Source organism: Cervus canadensis, chromosome 31 (assembly GCF_019320065.1).
Source record: "Cervus canadensis isolate Bull #8, Minnesota chromosome 31, ASM1932006v1, whole genome shotgun sequence".
In the NCBI taxonomy this organism is placed as follows: Eukaryota; Metazoa; Chordata; class Mammalia; order Artiodactyla; family Cervidae; genus Cervus; species Cervus canadensis.
The window spans coordinates 33056217-33077765 of NC_057416.1; the positions used below are offsets into that span (position 1 = coordinate 33056217).

Sequence of the window (21549 nt, forward strand, 5' to 3'; positions counted from 1 at the left end):
TGTGGATGTAATAGGTTACTGGAGTGAGCATGTTTCTTCTTATGAATGAAAAGTTTAGTTCAGTTCAGTTGCTCAGTTTTGTCCAACTGTTTGTGGCCCCATGGACTGCAGCACAGCAGGCCTCCCTGTCCATCGCCAACTCCTGGAGCTTGCTCAAATTCATGTCCAGTGAGTTGGTGATGCCATCCAACCATCTCATCCTCTGTCATCCCCTTCTCCTGTCCTCAATCTTTCCCAGCATCAGGGTCTTTTCCAATGAGTCAGCTCTTCGCATCAGGTGGCCAAAGTATTGGAATTTCAGCTTTAACATCAGTCCTTCCAATGAACACCCAAGACTGATCTCCTTTAGGATGGACTGGTTGGATCTCCTTGCAGTCCAAGGGACTCTCTAGAGTCTTCTCCAACACCACAGTTCAAAAGCATCAATTCTTTGGTGCTCAGCTTTCCTTATAGTCAAACTCTCACATTCATACGTGACTACTGGAAAAACCATAGCTTTGACTAGATGGACCTTTCATTATGGAATGAAAAATATTGCCTGCCATATCAGTAAACAAAGGATGTTACAGCCATTGAGCCATCACATTACAGCCCGTTCTCTGGTGAGCCCTGAGGGACCTCAGGACGGAGACAAAGAATGCCCACCATCTATCAGTCAGCTGCTACAGCCACCCCCAAGGGTGCACCCTGAGGAGACCCAGGATGAGAAAGCACAGGATGCTGGCCCCAGATAGCTTAGATGCCTGTCAAAGGAATGGATTCAGACAGCCTAGACTTTGTGTGTCTTCCCATGTATAGAAAAGTAGTGCTAGCTTCATTAATTTGAGATGCCTGGTTTTCTTTAATTAACAGCAATATTCTGATATTTTGATTACCTGTTCATAGTTGCAATAACTCCTATAATCCCCTGACTCCTCCCCACCTCTTGCCTCTTCAGAACAGTCTCTCAGCGTTATCTGAGATGCTGTGTCCTAGGCTTGAAGTCCTCAGAATGTCTGCCGAATAAAACATAATTCTCAAATTTTATGCTGTGCAATTTTTTTTTTCAGTCAACATTCTTACTGCTATTGCCTTCTTCATCCACCCAGTGACCTTCAGAACATTTTATAGGCTGATACTCTGTGTATATGTGTAGGGGAGAAGTTAATCCTATTTGAAACGCACGAATTCTGAGTTGGAAATGTATAAATAAATCATAGGAAAAAATGTGATATAAATAGGCAGTCTGAATTGCATCAGTTCAGTCGCTCAGTCATGCCCAACTCTTTGTGACCCCATGGACTACAGCACGCCAGGCTTCCCTGTCCAGCACCAACTCCCAGATCTTGCTCAAACTTATGTCCATTGAGTCACTGATGCCATCCAACCATCTCATCCTCTGTTTTCTCCTTCTCCTCCTGCCTTCAATCTTTCCCAGTAACAGGGTCTTTTCAAATGAGTCAGTTCTTCGCATCAAGTGGACAAAGTATTGGAGTTTCAGCTTCCAATGAATATTCAGGACTTATCTCCTTTAGGATGAACTGGTTGGATCTCCTTGCAGTCCAATGGACTCTCAAGAGTCTTCTCCAACATCACAGTTCAAAAGCATCAATTCTTTGGTGCTCAGCTTACTTTATAGTCCAACTCTCACATCCATACATGACTACTGGAAAAACCATAGCTTTGACTGGATGGACCTTTGTTGGCAAAGTAATGTCTCTGCTTTTTAATATGTTGTCTAAGTTGGTCATAGCTTTTCTTTAAAGGAGCAAGTGTCTTTTAATTTCATAGCTGTAGTCACCATCTGCAGTGATTTTAGAGCCCAGGTAAATAAAGTCTGTCACTGCTTCAATTGTTTCCCCATCTATTTGCCATGAAGTGGTGGGACCAGTTGCCATGACTTTAGGTTTTTGACTATTGAGTTTCAAGCCAGCTTTTTCACTCTCCTCTTTCACTTTCTTCAAGACACTCTTTAGTTCCTCTTCACTTTCTGCCATAAGGGTGGTGTCATATGCATATCTAAGGTTATTGATATTTCTCCCAGCAATCTTAATTTCAGCTTGTGCTTCATCCAGCCCAGCATTTTGCATGAGGTACTCCACATATAAGTTAAATAAGCAGGGTGACAATATACTTTGGCCACCAGGTGTGAAGAACAATGCTGGGAAAGATTGAAGGCAGGAGGAGAAGGGGATAACAGAGGATGATTGTATGGCTGAGAAGGAGAAGGGGACAACAGAGATGGTTGGGTTGCATCACCAACTTGATGGACATGAGTTTGAGCAAGCTCCAGGAGTTGGTGATGGACATGGAAGCCTGGGGTGCTGCAGTCCATGGGGTCCCAAAGAGTTGGACACAGCTGAATGACTGAACTGAACTGAACTGACAATATACAGCCTTGATGTACTCCTTTCCCAATCTGGAACCAGTCCATCATTCCATGTCCAATTCTAACTGTTGCTTCTTGAACTGCATACAGATTTCTGAGGAGGCAGGTAAGGTGGTCTGGTATTCCCATCTCTTGAAGACTTTTCCATGTTTTGTTGTGATCCTCACAGTCAAAGGCTTTGGCATAATCAATAAAGCATGTGTACTTTACTCCAAATATCTCCCTCTGTCTACCTGCCAAGATTCTGCCAATATTAAGGTGTTCAAAAATCCATTGCTGAAACATGAATACATTTTGGGGAGGAAAGATTTAAGGAGGTGGTGGTGAAGTTAAAGCCCAATTCACTATTTGCTCCAGTTTAGAATCTTAGAAACTTCTAGGAGAATGATACATAAGAGGTTAGCCTCTTCAAACTTTCGCCTAAGAACAACATGTCTTACATTTGCTGAAATTATTCATCCAGCTTCAATCCAAACAAAGCAAAGACCTTGTAATTCACCATGGAAAGAAGTAATTCCTTCCATAATTACATCATAATAATGGTGTTTATCTTAGTAAGTATTGGGCTATACAGTTTTCAGCACTCTTTTATGCCTGTATTTTCTCATTCATTTAATGTAGTCATATCAAGACAGCTTCTGAGTGTTGAACTATAATCTACCTGCATATAGCTTCCATCCTGTGATCTCATCTGCCCAGAACAGTACATAAAATATGGTTTTCATGAATACTCTTCATATTAAAGATCATTCTGAAGACTTTGTAAGACAATCTGGAGAAAGAAGAGAAAACACCAAGGGAAAAGAATTGTTGACCCACCAACATCAGTAAGAGCTTAGAGAAAAACATGAAAAATTATATATGTATAAGGTTGCTTCTTGAAATTCAAATAGAAAAGAAATCACCAGTTACTAACCCTGGGAGATTAGTTAAGAAAATCACAGTGTGTATATCATGTGCTATGATGTAGTTATTGACAATGATTATCTCATGATACATTTTGACTAGGAAAGCTATTCATGGCATATTGAGTGAAAAAAAGCTGCTTATAGAAAATATATATGATCCCATTTCACAAAATTATAAACATATGTACTTTTAAATACGCATGATGAGACAGCAAATGAATGGTTAATAGTGGTTGTATTTGGATGGTGATATCTGTAAGATTTTTTAAGATTTTTGTTCTTTAGATTTTTCAACAGGGACCCTTTATCATTTTCCCCACAAATCAATATTTCAATACAAAATAAGAATAAATGGCTGACTGGTAAATAAATTGGTATTCAATATGTTTCTTTTTTTGCTTTGTGCCATGCAGTTTATTTTATTTATTGTGGTAAAAGTCACATAATACAAAACTACTTTAACCATATTTAAATGTACAGTAAGTGGAACTAAGTATAGTCACATGGTTGTGCAATTCTTACCATCATCCATTTCTTGAATTGTTACCTTTCCAGATTGAAGCTCTACACCCACTAAACACTAACCCCGCTTCCCTCCTCCACATTCCCCACCCCTGACATCTACTACTGTACTTTCTGACTCTATGAGCTTGACTTTTCTGGGTACTTCATATAAGCAGAATAAATATTTGTCTGCTTCCATGCATGCTCAGTTGCTTTAATCCTGTCTGACTCTTTGCAACGCTATAGACTGTAGCCTGCCAGGCTCCTCTGTCCATGGGATCCAGGCAAGAACACTGGAGTGGGTTGCCATGCCCTCCTCCAGGGGAACTTTCCAACCCAGGGACTGAACCCACACCTCCTACATCTGCTGCGTTGTAGGTGAATTCTTTGCCCACTAAGCCACCTGGGAAGCCCCATATTTGTCTGTACTTAATATATATTGGAATGAACTTTTAAAGTTAACTTAATATGTAGTACATTTTTTTGAGTTGAAACTTGAAGGTATAAATGAAACATTGCCTAAGTCTTTTAAAATCAAAGGGAGAGAAAGAGCAAAAGAGAGAAGCATGTGTGTGCATGTGTAGATGAAGACAGAAAATACAGAAAAATATGTTCTGGGTGGTCTAAAAGAAGCAATAAATTAAATATAAAAATAAAAAAAACAAATTAAGGAAAAAAAATGTCAAAGCTGAATTTAAAGAAGTAGAATTCCCAATGAGAGACACATTGGATGGAGAACCAGAACCACAAGGGAAGTGGCAGGAGTCATTATTTGAGTCATGTTAGAAAAACACACACACACAGAACCCAAACCCACTCTTTCGTCTTTTCCGGTTTCTAAACATGTTGACCTTTCAGGGACCCATCCCCATCTCTTCTTTTCATTATGAGGAAGTTGAAAAGGGCTATAATTTCATGTTGGATTTCTCCTAGGTGACTGAAGCTTTAAGGTGAAACATCTCAGTGTTAAAGAGGGACCACTTATTACTCAGCAGTTCTCACACAGTGTGACTAGTTCTTTGTAAATTTCTAGCCTAGAGCCTCTGCAGCTGGCTGAGCCCCCACCCTGTGGGGGTACATCATGGAAAAAGAGGGCCTGCATTAGTGACACGTGGGCTGTATTTAAACAGTATGTTATGGCCTCCTGCCTGTGTGTAGGTTTTGAGAAGGTTACAACACATCTGGTTTTAGTCTGTCCCTACAGTTTGAGCAGGAAGTAAGTAGGCTCTGAAGATGCTGGCTTCCAGCCAGTTCAAAGGGGGATGTGAGGCTGCCTTTCACAATGAAACTGAGTCCAAAGAGTAGCTGAGCCTCTCTTCCTTCTCCCTCTTGTTAATGTGAAACACATCCTTAAAACTCATCATTTCAAGCCACAAGCATAAAATCAAAAATCAGCTTACAGCAGTAGACCCATTACAAGGTCCATCACGGCACCTTAGACTACTGTATTTCAAAATAGGTAGCCTCTCAACTCCAGGTTCAAAAGCTTTCCTGAAAAAAAAAAAAAACAAAACAAAAAGCTTTCCTGAGCCCTAAGAATTCTGAGTCCTAAAATAAACACTTTCAGACTCCCCGTAGTGGCAGTCTCCTTCATACCCTGCAGTTTCTCCCTTTTTCCTTGTCTCCTCCCAGTCCACTTTCAACTGCTGTGTTGTTTTTTTTTTTAAACTGCTATATTCTGACTTCCACTCTAACCATTCCACTAACTGCTCTATCCAAGGTGACCAATTCTTAAATTTCATGTCCTTGACATTGGTAAAACGTTTGACTCTGGTATCCATCTCTTCCTACCTGTCTTGTTTCCATTGAGTCACACCATTCTGTTTCTTTCCTACCTCTCTTCTTTTGCCTTCACTCTGCTTTCATGGCACATTTTTTTTTTTCTTCTTAATTCAGGGCCTTTCTTTTTCCCTCTGGTCTTCTCTCTCATTCTAATTTCCCTGGAGAATTAACCACTATTGATATTTTTATCTAGTTGACTAGCATACTCCTCACATAGTCAACTGAATACAACCAGCTGGATGTCCTACAGTCATCGCAAACTCCACACTCCCAAATCAAATCAGTTTTCCTCACCTAAATCTAAATGCAAATTACAAGCATTTCCAAAGAGCTTACTCTGTCCACCATCTAAGTTTTGAAGGCAGGAAGCTTTGCAGTTATGTTCTTCTGTCTCTGCATATGCCTGTATTTCCACCAAAGTTTTCCTCTTTCTTTTAAAGCTTGAATTACTGTTCAAGTTTCTCTCCCTGTCTATTCCTCCTCTTATTGCTGTACTTCTTGTTGCTGTTGTTGTTTAGCCTCTAAGTCATGTCCAACTCTTTGTGACCCCATGGAGTTTAGCCTATGAGGCTCCTCTGTCCATGAGATTTCTCAGGCGATAATACTGGAGTAGGCTGCCATGTGCTTCTCCAGAGGATCTCCCCAGCCCAGGGATGGAATCCCAGTCTCCTGCATTGGCAAGCAGATTCTTTACCACTGAGCCACTACATAAGCCTACTGCATTTCTGCTTAATCCCAATTTTGTCCTCTTTGTACACAATTCAACTTGCATACCCTTATCAGGCTAATTATCTCAAAATGCTACATGTATTGGGTTATTTCCTTTACTATTGATGGTTTCATTTACTAAGGGATGATTTACTATTGATAAATGAAAAGCAGTAACTTTTCAGTCTAGTTTTCAAGGCTCTCCAAAATCCAAGCCTGTTCCCACCTTTTAACCCATCACCCCACCACAAAAATCAAGTAAGACCAGTTACTGGGTTTCTTGTCTAGTCTTTCTAGCCAATGTCTTATATACTCTCTTGCCTTAGAGACTCAAACCTTCTGCCTAAGCATCTATGGTGGTCAGATGGGACTGAGTCCAAGTAGAGGGCACCCCTTCCATGATTTTTTCAAAACTCTAAAGTGATTTTAAACTCAAAAACCACAGTGAGAAGGAATTTTACTTATGAACTGTGGAAAAGAATTCCAAATGGGGAATGAAGTACTTTCATCTTACTTATTGCCCGAAGCACCCAAGTATAAATCACTGCTTAGATTTCATATGAATAAAGTATTTTCTTCCTCACATCTGAATTCACATTGACTTTAAACTGGAACTAACAGTTATAAATGTGAGTTTTTGGAGAAAAGAGCCCAATTCAAAGAGATTTAATAATAAGGTCCCTACTCATCTATATTCTCAGTAAGAAATGAGTATAAAACGAGTCTAATAAAAACATTCCTGTTTTTATCCTTGAAACTATTCCCCATTGCAGGTCAATCTCAAGGGGTCTTTTTTCACATAAGTCAGGGGAACTTTCTGTTTAGAAAATAAATAGAATGCCAAACTTCATCCACCTTGGGTTTTTATAAGCATTCTACATTGTTTCTAGAACAAAGATTAATTTCAAATGTTCTTTGCTTTTGAAAGCAAGGGAGATGAAAATATGGTAAGTATTCTCAAGCTAGATATCTTAAGGTTATTTTACAAGTTGGCAATAGTTTTGAATTTGCATTCATTGAACTATAAAATTTCCTGTTAGTGATTAAGGACTCTTTTAAGAAGATAATAATTACTTATTAAAAACACTCTTGGCTCACAAATTGATTTGAGATAGCAAATAAGGATGTTTTGCAAAATGAAAAACCACAATCTGGGCAATCTTCCCCAATATTTTTTTTTCTGGTTACATTATTTCCTAGAATATTGCTAGCTAATTTACACCACTTTCCCACACTCCTGACAAGATCTGAAATAAAGGATGAATCTTTCTATCTCACAATCCTAGTCTGAAGATTACATAGCAGAGAGTTCATGGTAAAATAATGAGTTAGTAAAAAATTCTGCAGAAACAAGTCTTTCCAAAAAGGGGGCTATTAGGGACACTCTATTTATACTACAAAGACAACCAATTGCATTCCTTATGGTTGAATGTTACCTTATCTTCCCCTCTACCCAGAAACGGGAACATTTTGGTGCTTTTGTCCTCTTTGAATCTGTCTCTGTCCTTAGACCCAACTTCTTTCTACAGTCTTTCCTTCAAGAAAAAAAAAAAGAAAGAAAATAATTTCTTCTGGAGTTCCATAGTAACCAAACAGTCCCTTGGATGGTTTATGGTTCTGACACATTGCATTAACAAAGAATTTCCAACAGCACAGAAGGACCAGTTCCTCTTAAAACTTGAAGATAGTCATCAAAATAAATCATGCTAATCAGATACCAGCAACTTAACAAGTCAAGTGTCTACTTAAATGTAATGTAAAATTGGAAAGTTGAAATGTCTAGAACAATCATTTTCTTTTGGAGAAATCATGGCTTCCTAATAGATAGTCTCTTAACAGTCTCTATCACTTACACTTTCATGTCGAGTGGATGGATTGTTGAGAAATGTTTTAAACCCATGGACTTTGGGGCTCAGATTTTAATTTTTTTATTGTGGTATAGTTGATTTATGATGTTGCATTAGTTTCAAGTGTACGGCAAAGTGATATAGATACATATGTATATGTCTCTGGGTTTCCCAGATGACTCAATGGTAAAGAATCTGCCTGCCAAGCAGGAGACCCAAAAGATGCAGGTTTTATCCCTGGGTTGATCCCCTGGAGAAGGAAATGGCAACCCACTCCAGTATTCTTGCCTGGGAAACCCCATGGACAGAGGAGACCAATGGGTCTCCTCTACAGTTCATGGGTCAAAAAAGGTCAGACACAACTTAGCAACCAAACAGTAGCAACAGCAAGTTGTATGTGTTTCTGATTATTTTAATTGTAGATGTTTACAAGATAATGAGTATAGATTTCTGTGCTATACAGTAAGACCTAATTAAATTATTTTTGTAATATTCTAATTTAAACAAGATCTACCATAGGGTTGTGATCAAATACCTAGCTTTTGGCCTCAGTTGTCTCAAATGTAAAACGTTACTGAATGATCTGACTGTCTCAAGGAAGGAGTCAGGACAAGAGATTCCCTTCAGATCACTTCTCAAAACCCTGTGAAAGTGACCCTCTGGTCTGCCTTCTTCTGTTGAAGAAGCAAATCTCGTTTCTAGTATGGCTCATTTGCTGAGTCAGAGTCCAGCTGGGGTAAGTGAACCAGGAGACTCTTTACATCTTATAACTGTAGCAGAACACTTTTAAAATATCTTTTTTTCTCTTTAATAGCATACAAAGCCGTGATCCAGCCCACTGTTACAAAGGTATAAAAATGCTAATGTAATCTTTATAAGCCTGTTATTGCTTCTTTGGGAGTAATACAAGGTAAATCAAACCTATAGTGATACAGCGAAATCCAAGGCATTTTGACAGAAGTTCATTTTCCTTGGTTGCCACCAACAATAATGGTTGTAAACAGCATATGGCAAACAGCTGCATCTTATGTTTGGAGGGTCTGGCCTACTTTTCGTCTCTATTTTTGATTCCAAAAATGAGTTTATCAGCTTTCCCAGAGAAGTTACCTTTTAATTGTTGTTAAACATAAGTAGCACAGAATTCAACTACCCGTTTTTTTTAATTTGACTTAATTTATAGAAAGATGAGACATTTTTACACTTTTACTTCCAAGTCTGAGATTGAAAATGTGTGAAATGCCTAGCTTTCTTTACTTTTTAAAAAGAGTTTGGTTCCCAAAGGGGCTTAGAAATTTCATCTTGAATTGAATACACCCTCCCATCTGTACTGTTTTCTCATCTTTGAATATCAGAGTATGGAAAACTCTCCCTAGCTTACAAAGTTATTATGAAACTCAGTGGAATAATAAAGTTAACCAAAAGTAGCTAAATTTATTGAACCTTGTTGTTTAATTAAAAGTAGCTAAATTTATTGAAACTTGTTGGATAATAAAGAATTTGACTGGTATTTGTCCCCGGTTATACTTTGGCAACCTGATGCGAAGGGCTGACTCATTTGAAAAGACCCTGATGCTGGGAAAGATTGAGGGTAGGAGGAGAAGGGGATGACAGAGGATAAGATGGTTGGATGGCATCACCAACTTGATGGACATGGGTTTGGGTGGACTCCAGGAGTTAGTGATGGACAGGGAGGCCTGGCGTGCTGTGGTTCATGGGGTCGCAAAGAGTCGGACCCAACTGAGCAACTGAACTGTCCCCGATTAAGTGATAAGAATGTGTTTGTTATTTGTGGTAGAGCCCCTGGGATCAGACATAAGTGACTCACGAGGACCCTCTAGTTAGTTTCATAGTCTATCCATCATGGGGCTGGACATGAGGGAAAGATCAACCTTGAGATTATGAGCCAGGTGAGGCCAGGCCAACCTCCCGACCTCAAGAGTAAAGGGGAGCAGAGATTCAGTTGAACCATATGGCCAGTGATTCAATCAATTGTGTCTGTATAATTGTTACAGAGCAAGGGCCTGTGTGTCAGAAGTCAGAAAGTCAAACTCTGACAACAGGGGTTTGTAGCAAAGTCAGGGTACCAAGCAAATAGAAGGGTCAACTTATGCTCAAAAGACCTGAACCCCCTAATGGTTTTCAGGCAAAGGTTTTTAAAGACAGTGTTAGGGGGAGGATTGTAGGGTGGATGATCAGTTTATGGGCCTTCTACTCATTGGTTGGTGGTGAGGTAACAAGGTGATGTTTCAGGAACCTCAAACTTCTGGTCCTAAACAGTCTGGGGTCTCTTTGCTTGTGGTCCTCATGTCAGCACCATCCTCCACCTGGGTCGGTGAGGTGGGGGGGTAATTAGTTTTTACTGAACAACTGAATAACTATATGCGATAGATTGTTATTTATATCTATTAGGAGGAACTAGGCGTCTTGTCTGCTCCCCTGGTGGCTCAGATGGATAAAGAATCTACCTGCAATGCAGGAGACCTGGGTTTGATTCCTGGGTCAGGAAGATCCCCTGGAGAAGGGAATTGCAACCCACTTGAGTATTCTTGCCTGAAAAATCCCATGGACAGAGGAACCTGGTGGGCTACAGTCCATGGGGTGGAAAAGAGTCTGACACGACTGAGCGACTAACACTTTCACTTTCAGGAGTTCTGTGGTTCCATTGTCCTCATCTCTAACTGCTTGAGTCTGCTCTTTGGAACTTGGGGAAGGCCCAGGAGACTAAAGCCTTTTATTCTGGGGACAAGAAATGGGGAACACAGAGGGGCTTTTGTACCCGGGGAGGCCCCTCAGGGTCCTGCCTGGTTTCCAGATAAAACCCAATAAAATTTTGGACACTGAAACTCCCGGATTTTCCTGATGGGTGAATAAATCAGAACACATAGTGAACTACAGCAGAGAGATTGCTCTTCTAATTCAAAAGGATAAAAAGGCATATTGAAAAGTTGGAAAGAAGCTGTATTTTTTTTTTTTCCTAGCAGTGAAGAGGTCATTCTTCTCTGTGTTTCCCAGACCATTTTTTACTGAGCTGAAACCCACTCAGTCTTAGCATTGGCAATTCAAACCATGTCAGTCAGACAGCTTTAATGACAGCAAAACTTTTTCATTTTAAAACTGACTTTGATGTGAGAACAAGACTCTGCGATATATAAACTACATGCAAATTACAAAGAGAACACGCAAGTTGAAAAATTTCAAAACTAAAAGTTCACACACAGCTGAAACGTTCTCTAAATTAAGAATGAAATCACCATTTCTTTTCCCATTTGAGAAAATTAATATCTGAAGATTTGACCAGGTTATTCCTCAGATAAGCGGGTCTTACATTTTAAGTCCTTGAGGAAAGGTATTTTGTACAGTAATAAAGAATATAATTGAAAATTATTGTATTTGAGCCTGTTGGCCTTTGCACGCCGGGAATTCTGACAGCCGTGAGTGGCAATCAAAGGACCCAACAGACAGATATTGGAAGATTTTATAAAATTTTTCTCAAAATGACAGAGAGACAGATTTCACACAGGGGTAGCATCACGGGAAATAACCAAGATACCAAAGAAGAAAGATCAACTCCTCAGATTTCATAGGATTTAAAGGATAAATCATTGAACCTGAAGAAATAAGCAATAGTACTGTAAACAAAAATGAACTGGGGAGACACAACAAGGTCCTTCTTTAGAGTACAGAGAACTATATTCAATACCCTGTGATAAAAAGCCATAACAGAAAAAAAACACAAGAAAGAACACATATGTATAATTGAATCACTTTTCTGTACAACAGAAACTAACTCAACATTTATATGTCAATACAAAATAATAAAAGAATTAGGTGAAAGGAATAACAATATAAAAAATAAACTGGGCAGAGACAGAAACAACTCAGAATGTATTCAAAGTTATCAAATAACCAAACTGGGGACAAAAATCACTGCCAAGTGCAAATTGTTTGGAGCAGCTGAATTGGGAAATAAATAATGCAATGGACATAGCAACAAGCTCAGTTTATTTTATGCGGACCTTTTAATGACGTCCCTGTATGTACATCTTTGTCAACCAGCAGCAATCTAGGGCATGAACCAGAGTTTGTTTATACTGACTCACTAATTTAGAACTAGTGGAAAGTACCTTTGTTGTTGTTGTTGTTTAATTGCTGAGTTGTGTCAGTCTCTTTGCGACCCCATTGACTATAGCCTGTGGCGCTATTCTGTCCATGGGATTTCCCAGGCAAGAATACTGGAGTGGATTTCCAGATGATCTTCCCAAACTGGGGATAGAACCCTTGTCTCCTGCACTGGCAGGCAGATTCTTTACCACTGAGCAACGAGGAGAGCCTAGAGGAAAGTACCTAGTTTAAGTTTAAATGACACAATGACTTTTTATACAGAGTGAATGACCCATCATACAGAGTGAAGTAAGCCAGAAAGATAAAGGCCAATACAGTATACTAACGCATATATATGGAATTTAGAAAGATGGTAAAGATAACCCTATATGCAAAACAGAAAAAGAGACACAGATGTACAGAACAGAATTTTGGACTCTGTGGGAGAAGGCGAGGGTAGGATGTTTCAAGAGAACAGCATCGAAACATGTATATTATCTAGGGTGAAACAGATCACCAGCCCAGGCTGGATGCATGAGACAAGTGCTCGGGCCTGGTGCACTGGGGAGACCCAGAAGAATCGGGTGGAGAGGGAGGTGGGAGGGGGGATCCGGATGGGGAATACATGTAAATCCATGGCTGATTCATGTCAATGTATGACAAAAACCACTACAATATAAAAAACAAAAAAATAAATTAAATTGTTTGACCTGTATCAGGCTGTTTTTGCCATCATGCTCTTTTTTTTTTTTTTTTAAGATGAGAAGGAGCAAACTGCAGTGAATAGCTGAGAAGAAATTCTTCATCCGAAATATTAGAGGATAACAATCAATAATTTATCTTTTTGTTCTACCAGTTTCATCATTCTGTAATGTAGGCAGAGCATCTTATTTGTCTGAAAATAGATTCTTTAATGTAAGTAAATCACTTATCCTTTTAAGTAATTTTAAACACTCCCACTTTAAATTTTAATTCGATGATTCATTTGCTTTGTAAGCATGACATTAATAATGAATGAACATTTGCTAAGTTTCTCTTCTTAAACATTGTTCCACCTTGTCCCTGAGCATCTCTAAGAGTTTGTCTGTTTCCTAGTGTGTGGAGCCCAACACTTTCCATAATGTAGCCTCACGCAAAGGATTTAAAACACTGTTAGTTCTCTTTTATTGCAAGACTTTTATTTACTGTTCTCTGCCAACATGCATTCAATTTTGATTCCAAGCTTTTGCATATCCTATTTCTTGCTGGAATTGATTTTGTTTTCCCTCCTACTTTAAAGCTACCTAAACTTTAACCCCTCAAGTCCCTCAATACCTTCTTGGTGAATTTCTCCCTGGCCATAATCCACATAGATGGAGAAATTAGGTAAGCTCCCGGATGGCTCAGATGGTTAAGAATCTGCGGTATGGGAGACCTGGGTTCGATCCCTGAGTCAGGCAGATCGCCTGGAGAAGGGAACGCAACCCACTCCAGTATTCTTGCCTGGAGAATCCCATGGACAGAGGAGCCTGGCGGGCTGTAGTCCATGAGATCACAAAGAGTTGGACACAACTGAGAGACTAACACACAGACACACACACACACACACACACACACACACACACACAAGCCAGATTATCCTCTAGTTGGTTATCTTCTGTTTTCCATCCATCTAAGGCAGACCTCATGTCAGAAACTTTTCTGGTTTCTTTCCTGTGCGTTACTGAATACAGCACTGGAAGCCTGATATTGCAAAAGATTGACAATTAATAGAGTGCTTCATTTATATGAGGAAATATATAATGTAATCGATGCAGAGTTTTCCTAATATGATGGAAAGACTGGAACCAACTCTACTGGAGAATCACAGGTGAACAGGGCAGGAGGTTCCCAGGAAGACCTGGCTGAAGTGTCCCAGGTCAGTAGAGAGATGTACACGTGCCTGAACACACAATTCTACCCAGTATCCAAACAATAGAAGAATAAAAATTTATGTCCCCAAGTTCCAATGGCATGATTTATAGAGGCCACCTGGAACTTGGCACACGCCTGTCTGGAAGAGTGACACCAAGGCTCCAGCAGAACAATAAAGCGCCTGCCTCGCTTAAGCAAGATTAAATCGAAAGCCCCAGAGAGAGAAATACAGGATTTCCCCTGGCCGTCAGGAGGGTGAGTCAGCGTCGCCTGCCCTAAACAATGGATGGAGACACAGCCACTTGGAGACCTTTCATCTTTATCCTTTTTTAGCAAAGCTTGTGCCCTATTTTCATAGGTAGGACGCCTGACGCCTTGCCCACTGCCCCTCTCCACTATCTTTTATTAAACAGGAAATCAGGAAGCATTCTTTTCAGGAATGGGGAGGGGTCTGCTGTCAAACAAAATGAAGGCAAAGAGACAAAACATTTTAACTCAGTTTGAGTGACATCCTGAATCACTGAGACTTCTGATAGGCTATTTTAGACAAGATTACCAAAAAGCAAAGGTATGACTCTAAAACCTAGAAACCCACCTCCTGATAAGAAATATGTGGGCCCAATTTTCAGCCAAAATTGTTTTATTTTAAACCTAGTACATGAAAGAAAAGAACGTTGTTTCTTAAACTCATACTTTTATTGATTCAAGGTCATTACCCATTAGGACCCAATAATCACATAAACCCACACCTCAGAGCAGAGTAAAACCCCACATTCCTCACTGTAACTCGTCACTTTCATTTCTAAGGAAAGGTCAAAAGTCTTGAGCATATTTCACTCTAGGACACACTAGACAGTCCTAGTACCCAAGAGGACCTTCCATGGGTCTGTCAGTTAGGGATTGCATTTGGCTGCTAGCAAGAAAAATTCCAAACTCACTGGCTTAAACAATGTAGGGGTTACTTATTTTTTCCATTGAAAGTAGACAGCCCAGAGTTGGTATGGGGGCTTCTCAATTCCAGCCAGGAGTCAGTCTCCTCTGACCTTTATGCTTCTCCATCCTTAGGGTGTGACCTTGTCCTCAGATTCTCAAAACCTCCTCAAGAGCCATCGTGTAGGGCAAGAGGGAAGGAAAACAGTATGCCAACTCTGCTAATCCCCTTTAAAGAGTTTCCTGGGGAGTCCCACTCAGTTCAGAGCTCAATCACTTTGGCCACGTTTTACTGTTGGCAAAGCTTGGAGTGTGTATTTTATCCAGGCTCTGTTAGAAAGGAAAAGATGAAGAAGGGATATTGTACAGGTAATAGCCTCCACTACAGCAGAGAAGCCATGGCCGTGGCTATTCCTGGTCAGAAGCCAGCCAAGCAAACAGCCTCAAGAGATTCTCTGTCTTCCCATTAATTCATGCTTAGCTCACAAGCAGAGTGAAAATATGAGTAACTGCCATGAATTAGACACGACACGCATGACTTTGTATGTCCTAATCTTAACTTTCGTGATACTTCTTCTTTTCAACAACGCCTCTAACCACCCTCAAAACAACAAAACTCTTTGAGTATCAAATGGAGATAAAAACACAGGCATCACAGAGTGTTTCTCTGCTGTCTTATGTTCATTGCTTGTGGCTGTGTCGCTTGATATTAGCAGTGCTTGTTTACAGACAGCTTGGCCTAGCTCCGAGGAGCTCTTTCAAATAAAGTTCTGCACTGAGACTTATTAGGACTCTTTAGGAACTCAACCTAGGGGCAGTTCTATTTCTCTGGAGTTTTGGGTTGTTTTTTTCTTTTTCTTTTGTTTGGCCTTATCCAAAAGCAAGATCCAGATTTCTTGTGGCTTTGCCCAATTAGAGGATCATTACCTCACCTTCAGAAACAGTATCCAGTATTTCACAGTGGCCAAGGGACACCTCCAACATCACGGAAGTAGCAGTTCCCTAGAGGAACTTCGTTGCCCTGTTCACCTGTGAAATCGGCATTTCATATTCCCCATTTATGCCACTGGGTGTAAACGTTCTAGGCAATTTTAGAAAGCATTCTCATTGCTATGTGAAACAGGCCTTAGGAACCATCTCTTTCTGCTTCCTCCTGATACAGAATAGTCGTGATTGTAAGCATGGAACCGAGAATTAGATTCAATCTGAGGCATCTCAATTTGCCCACTAATGTGTATACAGTTAACCCTCCTTATTCATGGATTCTGTATTGTCAGTTCATGGACTCACTAAAATTGATCTGTAACCCCGAATCAATATGCAAGGCACTTTCACAGTTATTTGCAGACTGCAAGTGGCAAAAAAAAAAAAAAAAATGCATCTGAGATTGAATAAGGAGATCCTCTGCCTTTTTGCTGCAATGCTCCGACTGTAAACAAGCGTCTTTTTTTGGGCTCTCCTTGGTGGCACATGTTTGTGCTTTTTATCGGTGATTTTGTATTTTAAAATAGTTCCCATATTTGGTGCTAAGCGCTGTCCAGTGTGATCTCCATTAGAGAGAAAACACACACTAAATAATCTTCCTTTGCACATGAGTTAGAATATCGTTGACGGTGAGTTCAATGTTAATCAATCTATAATGCATGTTAAAAGCTGTTGAGCAGATATGTACCATAAAATCAGGTATATGTTGATTGACTGATTGGTAAAAATGTGACCAGAGGCTCTCAGGAACCTAACAGGATATTTCCTCTAGAAGCAGTGATTCAGTATTCTCTCACTGGGTGTCCACGGGGACTTCATAGACCTTAACGGCAGAGAATAATGAGAATCAATTGTATTCTGTTCCAATTAACCCCTAGAGTGAATCTTTCTTCACACAATCGAACCAGAGTATTTAGGGGTTTACTACCCTTGATTTTCTGTCTCTGTGGTTTAACTGCCTATATTGTTGAACCTGAAAAGTTATTCTTTGCTTTATAGAGATAAGGGGGGGAAATGTTTTCAAATCTATTTTTAATAAATCATCAGGAAAAAAATGAGACAATGTAATTTTGTGCTCTACAATTCAGTCTTGGAATCTGTATTTAATTGCTTTGGTTTTCCAGTTATTATCTAAGTGTAGCTGATTTTCAGAGACAAACCAACTCATTTCCTAAAAGCAGGTGTAGATGCACTCCAGCAGTCAAGGACATCCAGTGGTTCTAGCTGATGATATCTCTTGGAGCAGTAAAGTGTTATGAAAGTGTTAGTAGCTCAGTCATGTCCTACTCTTTGCGATCCAATGGACTGTAGCCCACCAGGCTCCACAATCCGTGGAATTCTCCAGGCAAGAATACTGAAGTGGATAGCAATTCCCTTCTCCAGGGATCTTCCTGACCTAGGGATCAAACCCAGATCTCCTGCACTGAAAGCACGTTCTTTACCATCTGAGCCACAAGGGAAGACCATTCATTTGTCTCCCACCATGATACATTTCATAGTGTCTGCTTCGATAAATTTTCCTCTCTCTCTCCTTCCCCCTGCCCCCACACACCACTCACAGAAACACACAAGGTTTTGGATGATTAAGACAATTTTGATTCAATATCATTCATTCCTTTAATTACTGTGTATTTAGCATCTGTGTTGGACTATGGAAATCGTTGTGGAAGATGAATGAATGGCTGAGATCCCAATGAGGTTCTCAGGGAATTCCAAATATAGTGGAGCAGTAACTAAGAGAGATTGGGGAATACTAAAAAAAAATAAATAAATAAGGAGGAAAGGCAGTGGTCTGTGCTTATTCCCGATCCCCTTGGCATTACTGAGACTTGGCTAAATGAAGCTAGATGCCTGGAAGCAGAAATGTGTGCAAAGTGACAGTTGAGAGGCTGTGTGTGTTTGCATATGTGTCTGTGTGTGTGTGTGTGTGCATGTGTGTGTGTCCTCAACCTCCCATTTCTGTGGCTGCTACAATATTATCCCTTGGACTGCAAGGAGATCCACCGAGTTCATCCTAAAGGAAATCAGTCCTGAATATTCATTGGAAGAACTGATGCTGAAGCTGAAACTCCAATACTTTGGCCACCTGATGGAAAGAACTGACTCATTTGAAAAGCCCCTGATTCTGGGAAAGATTGAGGGCAGGAGGGGAAGGGGACGACAGAGGATGAGATGGTTGGATGGCATCACTGACTCAATGGACATGAGTTTGAGTAAATTCCATGAGTTGGCGATGAACAGGGAGACCTGGCATGCTATAGTCCATGGGGTCACAAAGAGTCGGACATGACTGAATGACTGAACTGAACTGAACAATATTATTCTACACAAGGAGATCTTTTAAAAAAAAAATATGAAGCAAGACCCATGTGTAGGTTCACAGCTGCCCCTTTCTTCCTCTTTACTTGGGAGTTCTTTCATGTGGCCTCATGAACACTTTTTAAATGTCACAACTTTCAGCTTTGTTTTTCAAGATGAGCATAACTCTGTCATTTACTTAAAGTCACTAGCAATGTATCTTGTCCTGTTCTGCAGTGTCAGGAAATCCAGAGATGACTCAGAATTTATGGGAAGTACCAGAATTTTAAGTCTCAATGAGGATCTAACATTTACCATATTCCTTCTTCCTGGCTTTGCATAATGTGATTAACTTATGATTGTATAAGATAAAGAAAAACTAAAGACTGGTTGACATATCCAAAACCTTTGCCTTGTGATGTTGCTGGAAAAGCCATGCTTTTTCTGGTATCTTTTAGTATTTTCCTCATTGTATGTAAAACTCTGTTGTATGAAAATGAGACCTTAGACCTTGTCCCCTTGGAAAATCATATAAGAACACCTGAATTTAACCCAAGTTCTCCTTCTCCATTCTAAGAAGTAAGGTGTGCACACAAGAAAGAAGAAAGAGAGGGAGACAGAGAGAAATGGAGAAAGAGAGCCTCCCAAAGAGAGATAGAAAAAAGAAACAAGAGCTTTGCAGCCAATGTACAATGATCACAATAATACCTTCTATTTACACTCAACCTACTTGCAGGAGTTATTTGAGATGGCCTACAAAATTAAATACTAAATAATTAAAATAATGAGCAAATTTTTTAAAAGAAGAAGCAATAATGAAGGGGAAGTAGTTATGAAGTCAGAGGACATTGAGAAAAGGTAATTATAAAAACTGAACATCACAGTTTAACTCTGAGCTTCCTGCAACTAAGCAAAAGTTGAAAATCCATAAAAACAAATCCTTCACTATCCTATTAATGGAGAAAAAAACATTGCACTAGGAGATTCTACTTCCTCTTGAAGTTTGGTGTCCTAATAAAAAGTGCATTGTGTGAAAGAACACATACAAGACAGCAACAGACATAGAATGTCTATAGACATAGACACAGACACACAGACTCACGGACTCACAGACTCACAGACTCACAGACCTAGAGAACAGATTTGGGGTTGCTAAGGGGGAGGAGGGAAAGGAGAGGGAAGGATTGGGAGTTTGGGTTTAGCAGATGCAAGCTATTATGTAGAGAATGGAAAAACACCAAGGTTCTAATGTATAGCACAGAGAACTATATCCAGTCTCCTGGGATAAACAATAATGGGAAAAAATGTGTTAAAAACAAACATATATAAGTATATAACTGAGTCACCTCACTGTACTGCAGAGACTGGCACAACATTATAAATCAGCTACGCTGCTGCTGCCACTCTTTAAAGTTGTGTCCGACTCTTTGTGACCCCATGGACTGTAACCCACGGGCTCCTGTGTCCATATGATTCTCCAGGCAAGAACACAGGAGTAGATTGCCATTTCCTTCTCCAGGGAATCTTCCTGCCCCGGGGATTGAACTCACGTCTCCTGTATTGCAAGCGGATTCTTTACCATCTGAGCCACCAGGGAAGCAAATCAACCATACTTCAATTCTAAGAGTTTTTTTCAAAAAAAGTGAATCGTGCGAATCATTACTGGAACCAGATTTAAATCCACGTGTGTCCCCCTACTACCTTGGGCTATATGAACAAGGCACAGTCACCCTCCATTCAAGCATATTTTATTAGAAGGGGGAAGGACCACAGTGGCTCTGACTCTCCAAAGGTGTGGGGTGCCACGTGAGATGGCATCTCACACACCCCACTTCAGTCTGAGGACTTACCTCATGAGCTGGGGAAACAGCTGTGTCTGCAGCTCCACCAGCCCCTTCAGCTTCCACTGGACCTTGTTTTTCAGCTTTGAGTCCTAATTGGAGTGTGTGTGTGTGTGTGTGTGTGTAGTTCCATGGAAAAGGTCAGTGATTTCAATCCCAGACCACTGGTATCATCAAAGTCAGCAGAGGTGGGTTGGAGTTTGTAGTCTGGATCTGTCCCCAGAGGTTCTAATCTGTCCTCACTCTTCCCTGGTTCACTTCTGGTTTTATTTCCTGTCTACGGGTCTTAGTGACCCTATGGGATCATTTTATTCCCACTGGTAGAATCATAGACTTCTTCACATGCTTTTATAAATAAATAAAGTCTAATTCCCATATTAAATCCCTTAGGCTGTTCCATTCTTAGTTCTGTTTTGCTTGATCAAACTTTACCTGATACATGTCTAGTGCCTGAAATTGGGGTACTGCCAAAATGGAAGCCTAAAACATGTGGCATTCTCTTCTATACTATATGGTGAGCAAAATCTAGGATGTTCTTGATGACTAATAAGCTTTAAAGACTGAGAAAATTGCTATTGGCTATGAAAGAAAAAGAAATTTGTGTTACATAATGGCAGAAATTTTGACAGCCCTATGGTCTTTAATGAGCTTCCTTGGTAGCCCAGCCGTAAACATCCACCCACCAATGCAGGAGACACAGGAGATGCGGGTTTGATCCTTGGATAAGGAAGATCCCCTGGAGAAGGAAATGGCAATTCACTCCAGCATGCTTGCCTGGAGAATCCCATGGACAAAGGAGCCTGGCAGGTTATACTCCATGGTGTTACAAAAGAGTCAGACACAGCTTATCGACTATACAACAATGTTCTTTAATAATGTGGAAAATAGAAAAGATACCTAATGAAGTAGAGTGGTTGGCTAAGGAAATTTCTAGGAAGAACTTTGAAAATGCCAATTAATATCTTTTGATCACATATGATAAGATATCCATAGATACATAAGCTAAAATGAAGTAGTAGATATGTTTGCAAGCAGAATTTTGAAGCAATAAAAGAGTCAGGTCTTGCTGGATCTGAAAATAAAACTAGCTCTTATTTCCAGCTTCTCTAGATGGCAAAATATTCTCAAAGTGAAAAATAGCTTCAGCACAAAGAACAAATCCAGGACTGTGGCTGTAAGACCCTTTGTTAAAACTTCAAAATGATTTAAGGGTATGTCTCGTAAACTCTCAACTAGACCCAAAGGATTTCAACCAACAGAAGGGTGTTATCTCACAGAATCGGACTCTCTGTCCAAGCTGGAGAATTGTGGGCATAGACTTTGTATAATGGAATAAATGCTAGTAAGATTCATAGCAAATCTATAAAATGTTTTAATATAATTAC

General features: G+C 40.0%; 1 long non-coding RNA gene across 1 annotated transcript; it reads right to left on the minus strand.

Moving 5' to 3' along the window:
• Positions 1–907: 907 nt before the first annotated feature.
• On the minus strand, positions 908–20281 carry LOC122432437. Its single transcript, XR_006266823.1, has 3 exons — positions 20174–20281; positions 3030–3140; positions 908–995 (listed from the first exon to the last, which is right to left on the minus strand). It is a non-coding gene; the product is annotated as an uncharacterized LOC122432437 (long non-coding RNA).
• Between the last annotated feature and the right edge of the window lie 1268 nt (positions 20282–21549).